Genomic DNA, 9,853 nt, shown 5'->3' with positions numbered 1-9,853 from the left:
TTGATACTTGTAAAAATGAAGAGTGCTTTAATATCTTACCGATTTTAACTTCATTCGAGTAAGCTCAGAAATAGCTTTCCTCCTTCATGCAAAAAGAAAATAACAAATAAAATGGAAGAAGTTTTCAAAGCTATCTCCATGTCATGTTTTCCTTGAAATGTTTGAATATTTGGTATCTTATCACTCTTTGTTGAAAAATGACATGAACCTACTTATGGCATCGCACTTATATTTAAAATTTGCTTATATCGTTCTCCTTTTTGTTGACGACAAAGGGGGAGAAATATATGAATTGATGCTATGATTGCCAAAATTGCATTATGCCATGTTTGCATCATGTGTTAAGATGTCAAGAACTTGTATCGTAATTTTACGCGTTGATATCTTACCATGTGATGAAATGCTACAATTGATAAACACTTGTGATATCAAAAGCTTACATCGCAGTTTTAAATGTTGATATTTGATAATAGCAAACTTGCATGATGATAAAACTTGATATTATATTTTTCATGCAATGAGTTGAACCAATATTACAAACACTTGATTGTGGTACTTCTCCTTTTTGTTGATGACAAAGGGGGAGAAGTATGATGTTATGCATAAGTTCATGATGACGTGTTGCAAGTATTCATGATGAATATTGTAATGACTTGAATTCAGTTTGAATTCAAGTTTTTATCAATATGGCATATTGATAGGGGGAGTTTGTTTAAACTCCGAGAGTTAAGTTTAACAAGATAGGGAGAGTTTGTTTAAACTCCGGGAGTTAAGTTTAACTCTCTCATCAAGTGGTTGTCATCATCAAAAAGGGGGAGATTGTTGAATCTCGTATTTTGATGATGAAACTACTTGATATATGTTTATGATTTAATCTGCGTTTTGAGTGACGCAGGATGCCTCGATCAGGATGAGAAAATTAAAGCAGGAAAATCATGTTGTGCCGGAGGAACATGTCAGAAGATTGGACATCGGGCCGGTGGATCGGTTGACGTATCGACAGAAGGCTTCGGGCCGTGGACTCGGGCATCGGGCCAAGAAGAGCGGGTATTGTGCCAAGGATATCGAAGTTGCGGAGCCAACTGATCGATTGGGCAATAGGCCGTAGGAAAGGACGATGTGCCGAAGAATCGGACGAAGCGTCGAGGGACCAATGACATGCCGGACAACTTGGTTAATTGCTTAGGATTAATTATCTCGATCAAAGTTTTGTTTACATGTGCAGGATTAACTACGATGAAAGTAAGACATGCAGCAGGAGTTGCGCCGGAGTCAAGACAATGATCACGTTGGGAGTTCGAGAGTTCGACAGAAGTTCGGATAGTCGTTGGAGATTCTACGAGAACAAATCCGAGAAGTCCATAAGCTTGCCAAAAGAAGCTCGTCGAAACTCACCAAGTGGATTGTCGCAAGTCTAGGAGTTTACCAGAAGTCCGCAGGAGCATCACCGAGGGTTCATCGGATGATCGACGGAAGTTCGCCGGAAGAAGCGATTGACGCACCGGAGCAAGCTGTAGAAATTGTCTTAGGATTTATCGTAGTTAGCACAATGATTAAGTTGGAAATGGGAGGTGATCCCATTAGCTTAATCTTGGGGCAATTGGGCCCCTGAAAAACCCAAATTGGGCCGAATGGATCTACCCATTCGGACCCTTATTGCTGTGGGAGGTGCAACCGCCCAAGTTAGGAGGTAGCACCGCTTGGGCTAAGTCTCCCAGGGAGACTGGGCGGTGCAACCGCCCCAGCCAGGAGGTAGCACCGCCTGGGCTCAGTCTCCGAGCGAGACTGGGCGGTGCAACCTCTCCTGATAGGAGGTAGCATCGCCTGAGCTCAGTCTTCGAGCTTTGGCAGGCGGTGCAACCGCCCTAGTCAAGAGGTACAACCGCCTGAGCTCGGTCTTCGAGCTCTAGCAGAGAGGTGCAACCGCCCCTGACAGAGGTGGCACCGCCCAGAGGCTCAGTCTTCGAGCTCTGCCAGGCGGTGCAACCGCCCCAGTCAGGAGGTGCAACCGCCTGATCCCGAAATTTTGGGAATTGACGGTTTTGAGCTCCAAATTTGAACTGGGTTGGGGCCTATAAATACCCCACCCATTCAGCATTGAAAGACAACAACTAACACTCGAAATCTTGATCTTTTTCTGTGATTCTTAGAGCTCAAAATTGTTGTAAAGGCCAAAAGTTCTCCTCCCTTTGTTCTTCAAAGTTTTGAGTTGTAAAGAGAGGAGAGAAAATTTCTGTAAGGGTTGTCTCCTAAGCCCGTCAAAAGGAGTGAAACTGTAAAAGGGTGGTTGGCCTTCGCCTATTGAAGGAAGGCCTCTAGTTGACGTCGGTGACCTCGTCGGTGGAGGAAGCCAAAAGTGGAGTAGGTCAAGATTGACCGAACCACTCTAAATCTCGGTTTGCATTTACTTTGAGCATTTTATCTTTACTGCAAACCTCCTAAATAGCTACTGCCTTCTGCGATTTTACGAACGAGTTTCTAAGTTCAGAGCTTTTCGAATCTGCGTTTAGATGTAAATCGACTTTTTCGTACGATCATTACATTTCAGTTTACATTTACGTTTTGATTTCAATCATAACTGCAAACTGCCTTCTATGCATTTATAAAACATATCTCAAAGTTTAGTATATTCAAAATCGGCATTTAGACGTAAATCGGTTTTATCGTACGAACGTCGCATTTCAGTTTGCGCTTACATTCTGATTTTCATCATAAACTGCAAACTGCCTTCGTAGATTCACTTTAACATCATCTCGCTTAATCTTAAGTTAAAGTAATCTTAGAATCGGCTTTTACATCGAAATCATTTTTATCAAACGAACGCAGCTTTCGATTTTAATAGTGAAAGATTTCCGCTGCACTAATTCACCCCCCCCCCCCCCCCCTCTTAGTGCTCTTGATCCTAACACAAACCAACGGTCAGACCGAGGTGATGAATCGAGCAATTCTGGAAGGCCTCAAGAGGAGAATCTCGGGGGCGCATGGGGCCTGGGTGGACGAGCTCCCCAGCGTCTCGTGGGCAATGTGAACAACTCCCAAAACCGCCTCGGGGGAGTCCCCGTTCAGCCTGGCGTTCGGGACCGAGGCGGTTCTTCCACCCGAGATGGTATTCCTGACCTTACGCACCTCCAACTATGAGTGAGGGTACTCAGAAGAGGGACTGCAGGCTAACCTGGATCTCCTTGAGGAGAGAAGAGCCAGGGCACACCTGTGCACCCTGGCCTACAAGAAGGCGATCGTTCGGATATACAACCGAAGGGTCCGTCCGTGATCAATCTAGGTCAGTGACCTTATCGTCCGAAGAGCAGAAGTAAGCGACCCGACCCGAGCAAGGGGAAAACTTGCACCCAACTCGAAAGGCTCATATCGATCTATGACATGGTATGAGAAGGAACCTACCGACTCGAAACTATGGATGGAAGTCACCTCTCGAGAACATGGAATGCCATGAACCTAAAAAAATTCTACCCTTGAGGGGGGAAGGGTTGGTCGGGACGCAGGGAAGATGTGGGAGCCCGTGCATCCACGGTCAGGGAGAAGAGTAAGCCAGAATTCTAAAGTGAAAGTGCTTCTTGATTATAAAGGTGGTACATGTAGCGGTCGGCCGATGTGGCCCCAAGCCCGACCAGACAAAAAAAAAAAAAAAAGGTGGGGGAAAGGAAAAAAAGGCTCAAAAGCTGAGGGGGTGCAGCCCTTAACTCGAGGGAGGAGTCACCGGCCTGTCGTCGAAGGGGACATTCATCGGCATGTCGACATCCTGGTCTATCGGGTTATCAACAAACGGGTCCGAATCCAGGTCCAGGTCCGAGTATTTTGCCCGGAAACGAGCACAGGCCACCTGATACCCATACTCGTACATGACCCGGCCCGACCTAACCAGGCCATGCTCAAACTCGACGGACGCTTGGTACCCGGCGATCGCGTCCTCGACCTTCCTAGGCAGTTCCAGCCACTCCCCCTCGAGTGCCTCCTTGGCAGCCCGGGCCATCGCCTTGGCGGCATCAACATCCTGGGAAAGGGATAGCAACTCATCATCCAATGAACGGATGTGTAATCGGCTTTCTTCTAGCTCAGTCTTCAAACGAGCCACCTCCTCCTCCAACGTCGTGGCGCGCTCTTCGGCCGCAGCAACCGCCTTCGCACCCCCCCCTGGCCCGCAGCTCTAGGTTCACCTTCCGGAGGGTGTCATTGAGCTCTATCTGACACCCAATCGCCCGGCCGACGTCGAGGACCCGATCGATCAGCGCCATTTCGTAGTGCAGGCTCTACATGGGAATCATTGTCAGCACCAACAAAGGAACCAGACGAGTGACTTGGCCGCCCGCTCAACCAGTGCCTCCGAGTCGGAGTAGTACAAGTCCTTGGCCAACAAGGGGTGTAGCACCCCCGGACGAACTCCTGGGCGGTTTCCCCATAGCCCAAAGGGCGGTTGTCGGCCTTCAGGGCGGCATAAGGGGCTCCCGCCTCCTTGGCCTGAAGATCGGCCATGATCCGGGCTTGGAACTGCTCACCCTCGGGCCAGGGGAAAATGTGGCATAGTTCCCGCACTGGCAGGGGGCATGCCGGCCCCCTCCTGGAAGGGTCGCTGCCGGACGACCTGATTGACCCCTTCCCCCTTCTTACTCGTTGAGCCCTCCCCCTAGGCAGGGGCCCCGGGTGATGCCAGGGAGGCGCTCGAGCAAGTGGCTCTACTGGCCGGCATCTTTCGAACCACTATCTTCATTTTCTTAGGAGGGCGCTTCGATGTCGGTGATTCCAGCGCCCTCTTCGGCATCCCGTCCAACGGGACAATCCCGCCTCCGGAGCCCTCCCCATCCCGAGACGGGGGCTCGACAACCCTAGTGCTGGCCGTCTTCTTCATTGATCGTAGGTCCACCATTTCTGTAAGAATAGACAACGGTTAGACGACATGGGATGAACGAATGACCCATTATATACAAATGGCCATACCCCCGGTGGCAGGGCTCAGCTCAGCTCCAACCATCCACTGCTTTGTCATCTCTTTTATTACCCAAGAAGAGGACATGATACCCCTTAGATGGTCCACCATTGCTATGTCACCAGCAGAGAGTGATGGGAGGGCGTTATCGATGGACCGAATAGCCCACCTGGTACTGAAGCCCCACTCTTGAGCACAACTGATGAAGAAGAAGTGCCTCTTCCAACCTTTGTTGTTGGAGGGTGCACCACTAATCTTGAAACTGTTACGAGTGGTCAAGTAATATTCGCCTGGTCCCTTCCCTATGCAGAAGCAAGCCAGAAACAAAGACTGGGACATATCGATCCCAGCCTCCCGACACTCCCAGATGAAGGCCACTAGGTAGTGCCAGGAGTTGGGCAACACTTGGGATAGGGAAATCCCCCATAAGTGAAGGCAATCCCTAATGACGGGGTGCACTGGAAATCGTAGACCGGCTTCGAGTGCCCCCACAGTCAACCCAAACCCGTCAGGGAACCGGTCATACGGTCGCTGCCCCAGGCGAGGAGCGTGCAGGCCGTAGCACTCTGGGATGCAGTAGCCATCCCAGAGCACTCTCAACAAGTCCTCGGTCACCACCAAGTCCACATCGTGCCAAGACTTGAGGGCCTCAAGCTCGGCTGAACCCTTCAAGGCCTCTACAGAGGCGCTACCTGAGGACACGCTCACTACCTCATCCCAGGAGCTTGCAGGAGGAGAGGAAGAAGGCGAGGGAGAAGGAGAAGGGGACGAAACCGAAGACAAGGATGAAGACGGAGATGGAGGCATCCCGATCTCGGAGTTACAGGAAAGAAGCCCAATTGTCGGGGCGAGGGAAGTGAAGCAAAGAAGGCCACGGAGTTGCGAGGAGGGAACCGAGGCACAGAACGAAAGGCTGATCGCAAGAGTGATGATGATTGCCCTGGATGGGGATTATAAAATAGGCGTGACCCACGGCAAGGCAGCGATTAGGGCTTCCCGAGGAAAGCAACAGTCATGACATTTATGACCTGTCATGACCCCTCGAATCCGCCATTTTCACCCGCCTCGGACTCCCCACTAGAGGCATCCCATCACCTGAGACCCCCCGCTGAGCGTCGTTCAAAATGAAGTTTCCCGCCAAGCCCCGTGACGCTCCTATTAGGATCGGAGTGGCACTAAGAGGGGGGGGGGGGTGAATTAGTGTAGCGGATTAATACTTGTAAGTTTAAAACCAAATTCGTAAATACGAGGAGATTTCGTTTCGATAGTAACTTGAGTAGATGAAAATTGAAAGCTAGCTAGTAGTAGTGTAAATAACAATTTCAGGAAAGTAAGAACTCACACAGTCAAGGAACACATCAATTTAAAGTGGTTCAGTCAAAATGACCTACATCCACTTGCGAAGCCTTTTTCGAAGAGGCTCCCAACTTCCACTAACAAATCACTTTGAAGGTGAAGGACAAATACCCCTCTTACAACCTTTTACAATGGTTCACACTCTTACAATTTTTCAACGAGAAAGGAGGTGAACACTCAAGCAATTGAAAATAAGACTTGCTAAAGACTTTGCTAAGGCTTTATCTCAATCTTTAACTTCTCAAAGGTTGTATTCTCTGCTAAGAATTGAGGGGTATTTATAGGCCCCAAGAGGATTCAAATTTGGGCTCCAAATTTTGAATTCTCTTGGGTTCCCGATGCTAGCGTTGCCACCGCCTATCAGTGTTTGACACTAACAGTGTACTGGCGGTGCCACTGCCCAATCTATTTCAACTCACTAGTTGGGCTCCAAACTTGGCCCAAACTAGTCCAAACTTGGGCCCAATTGGCCCATAATCGGGTTATAGGATTAACCCTTAATCCTAACCCTAATTACATACAAACTATGAAATTAAGGCATAGTCCTAAGCAAGTTTTTAACCGACAACATCGAGTTTCCTTCCGGCAAGCTTTTCGGTGAACTTCCGATGGACTTCCGATACACCCTCGGATTTCTTCCGACGGACTCCCAGTAGGCTCCCGGTCTTGTGGCAAGTTCAATGAGTCTTTGGCAAGTAGCTGATCTTTCTTAGTGATCTCCGTAAACCTTCGACGATCTCTCCGGTGGACTTTCGAAGACTTCGGCAAGTACCCGATTTCCTCTCGATTGGTTCCGACAGCATCTATGACGAATCTTCGGACTCTCAAACACCCATCAAACTTGACTCCGATAGACTTGCTTTATGTCTTCAATCTATTATAGTTAATCCTGCATAAGTAAAGCAAAACTTTGATCTAGACAATTACTCCTAAGTAATCAAGTTGTCCGGCATGTCATGGGTCCCTCGACGCTTCGTCCGATTCTTCGGCGCATCGTCGTCTCTTGCGGCCTATTGCCCAATCGGCCAGTTGACTCTGCAACTCCGATATCCTTGGTGCAATACCCACTCTTCTTGGCCCGATGCCCGAATCTACGGCCCGAAGCCTTCTGTCGATACGTCGACTGATCCACCGGCCCGACGTCCAATCTTCTAACATGTTCCTCCGGCACAACATGATTTTCCTGCTATAATTGTCTCATCCTGATCGAAGCATCCTGCGTCACTCAAAAATGCAGATTAAAACATAAATACATATTGATTGGTTTCATCATCAAAATATGAGATTCAACAGCTCCGCTTGGCCCGCCACATGGCACAACGGCGTTCAAGTATAACTCGCAACCCAAGCTCGATTCTTGCCTGGGTCACTCCAAATCACTCCCGACTGGCGACCCGTCAGCGCCCCAAGCTCGATTCATGCCCGGGTCGCTCTAGATCGCTCCCGACTAGTGATCCGTCAGCGCTCCAAGCTCAATTCCTGCCCGGGTCGCCCCAGATCGCTCCCGATTGGCAACCCGTCAGCGCCCCAAGCTTGATTCCTACTCGGGTCACTCCATATCGCTCCCGACTAGTGACCCGTCAGCGCTCCAAGCTTGATTCCTGCCCGAGTCACCCTAGATCGCTCCCGATTGGCGACCCGTCAACGCCCCAAGCTCGATTCCTGCCCGGGTCGCTCTAGATCGCTCCCAACTAGCGACCCGTCAGCGCTCCAAGCTCGATTCCTACTCGGGTCACCTCAGATAGCTCTTGACTGGTGACTCGTCAGTGCTCCAAGCTCGATTCGAGCCCGGGTCGCCCCAAATCGCTCTCGACTAGCGACCCGTCAGCGCCCCAAGTTCGATTCCTACCCGAGTTGCTCCAAATCGTTCCCGATTGGCGACCCGTCAACGCTCTAAGCTCGATTCCTGCCCGGATCGCCCCAGATCGCTCCCGACTGGTGACTTGTCAATGCCCCAAGATCGATTCCTGCTCGGGTCACCCCATATCGCTCCCGACTGGTAACCCGTCAATGCCCCAAGCTTGATTCCTGCCCAGGTCGCCCCAAATCGCTCCTGACTGGCAACTCGTTAGCGCCCCAAGCTCGATTCCTGCCCGAGTCACTCCAGATCGCTCCTGACTCGTGACCCGTCAGTGCCCCAAGCTCGATTCCTTCCCGGGTCGCTCTAGATCGCTCCCGACTAGCGACCCATCAGTGCCCCAAGCTCGATTCCTGCCCGGGTCGCCCCAGATCGCTCCCGACTAGCGACCCATCAGCACCCCAAGCTCAATTCCTGCCCAGGTCACTGCAGATCGCTCCTGACTAGTGAGCCGTCAGCGCCCCAAGCTCGATTCCTGCCTGGGTCACTCCAGATCGCTCCCAACTAGCGACCCATTAGTGCCCCAAACTCGATTCCCGCCCGGGTCGCTCCAGATCGCTCCCGACTGGCGACCCGTCAGCGCCCCAAGCTCGATTCCTACCCGAGTTGCTCCAGATCGCTCTCGACTAGCGACCCGCTAAATTCAATTCGGAGCCGAGCTCACAAACTCGATCCCCATACTCAATTCGAGCCAAGCTCACAAACTCAGTCCCCAGACTCAATTCGGAGCCGACCTCACAAACTCGGTCCCCAGACTCAATTCAGAGCCGAGCTCATAAACTCAGTCCCCAGACTCAATTTAGAGCCGAGCTCACAAACTCGGTTCCCTGACTCAATTTGGAGCCGAGCTCATAAACTCGGTCCCCATACTCAATTCAGAGTCGAGCTCACAAATTCGGTCCCCAGATTCAAATCGGAGCAGGATCTACCCGCTCAGCCCCCACATCCAGCTTCCGACCAAAGTGTGCTAAATCACTCTCGGTTTGCAACCGATAGGCATTAAAACTCGAGCCCAGACGTAGGTGCTTTGCCCACGAGCCCGATCCCAACGATCGAGCCACATCGTGCGGCTAAGTCACATTCCGCCATCCGAGTCGCCTCACGATGACCTCGACTCGCCGACATCGACGCCTCGGTTTCGCTTCGTCACCCCCCTACCATGCAATTAGCAAGGTCGCTCCTGCCTACACTATGGGGTCCTACCCCCCTAAAACACCCCTGACGAGTCAACCCACTTCTCCCATGGAGACGCCCAGTACGATCACGTCCCTTAGCCCCAGGCATGCCACCCGGTCCGTTGGGGGTCTGTCGGCACACCCCGGAGGGGGGGGGGGGGGTGGGGGGAGAGAGAAGTGATACGGCATATTTTGACCCTAGATGAATCACCAACAAACATCACCAACCGACAACCACGAACGCAACGCCACACGTCATCAGAACCACAAGGCGCATGCCACGTCAAGTTTGGTACTGATACACTGTGCGACTTGACCAACCCAAGAGCTCAGGGCGATGCCGTCTACTTTTGGGATAGTGTCGTTTGACGCCACAAGCACCCCTCGAGGATACCATCTCGTCAGAAGTTGTCCCGCCCCCACAAGGTCAGCGGCCACTCCGAATCGAGGGGCAATCAACTCTCACACGCGGGTATAAATACCCTCGTCCGATCCCAAGGAAGGGGAAGGGAAAAAACAGGGGAA

The sequence above is a fragment of the Musa acuminata genome, chromosome BXJ3-3 (genome assembly GCF_036884655.1).
Source record: "Musa acuminata AAA Group cultivar baxijiao chromosome BXJ3-3, Cavendish_Baxijiao_AAA, whole genome shotgun sequence".
NCBI classification, from domain to species: Eukaryota; Viridiplantae; Streptophyta; class Magnoliopsida; order Zingiberales; family Musaceae; genus Musa; species Musa acuminata.
The sequence above is the reverse complement of the archived record's forward strand: the minus strand, read 5'-3'. Positions refer to the sequence as shown.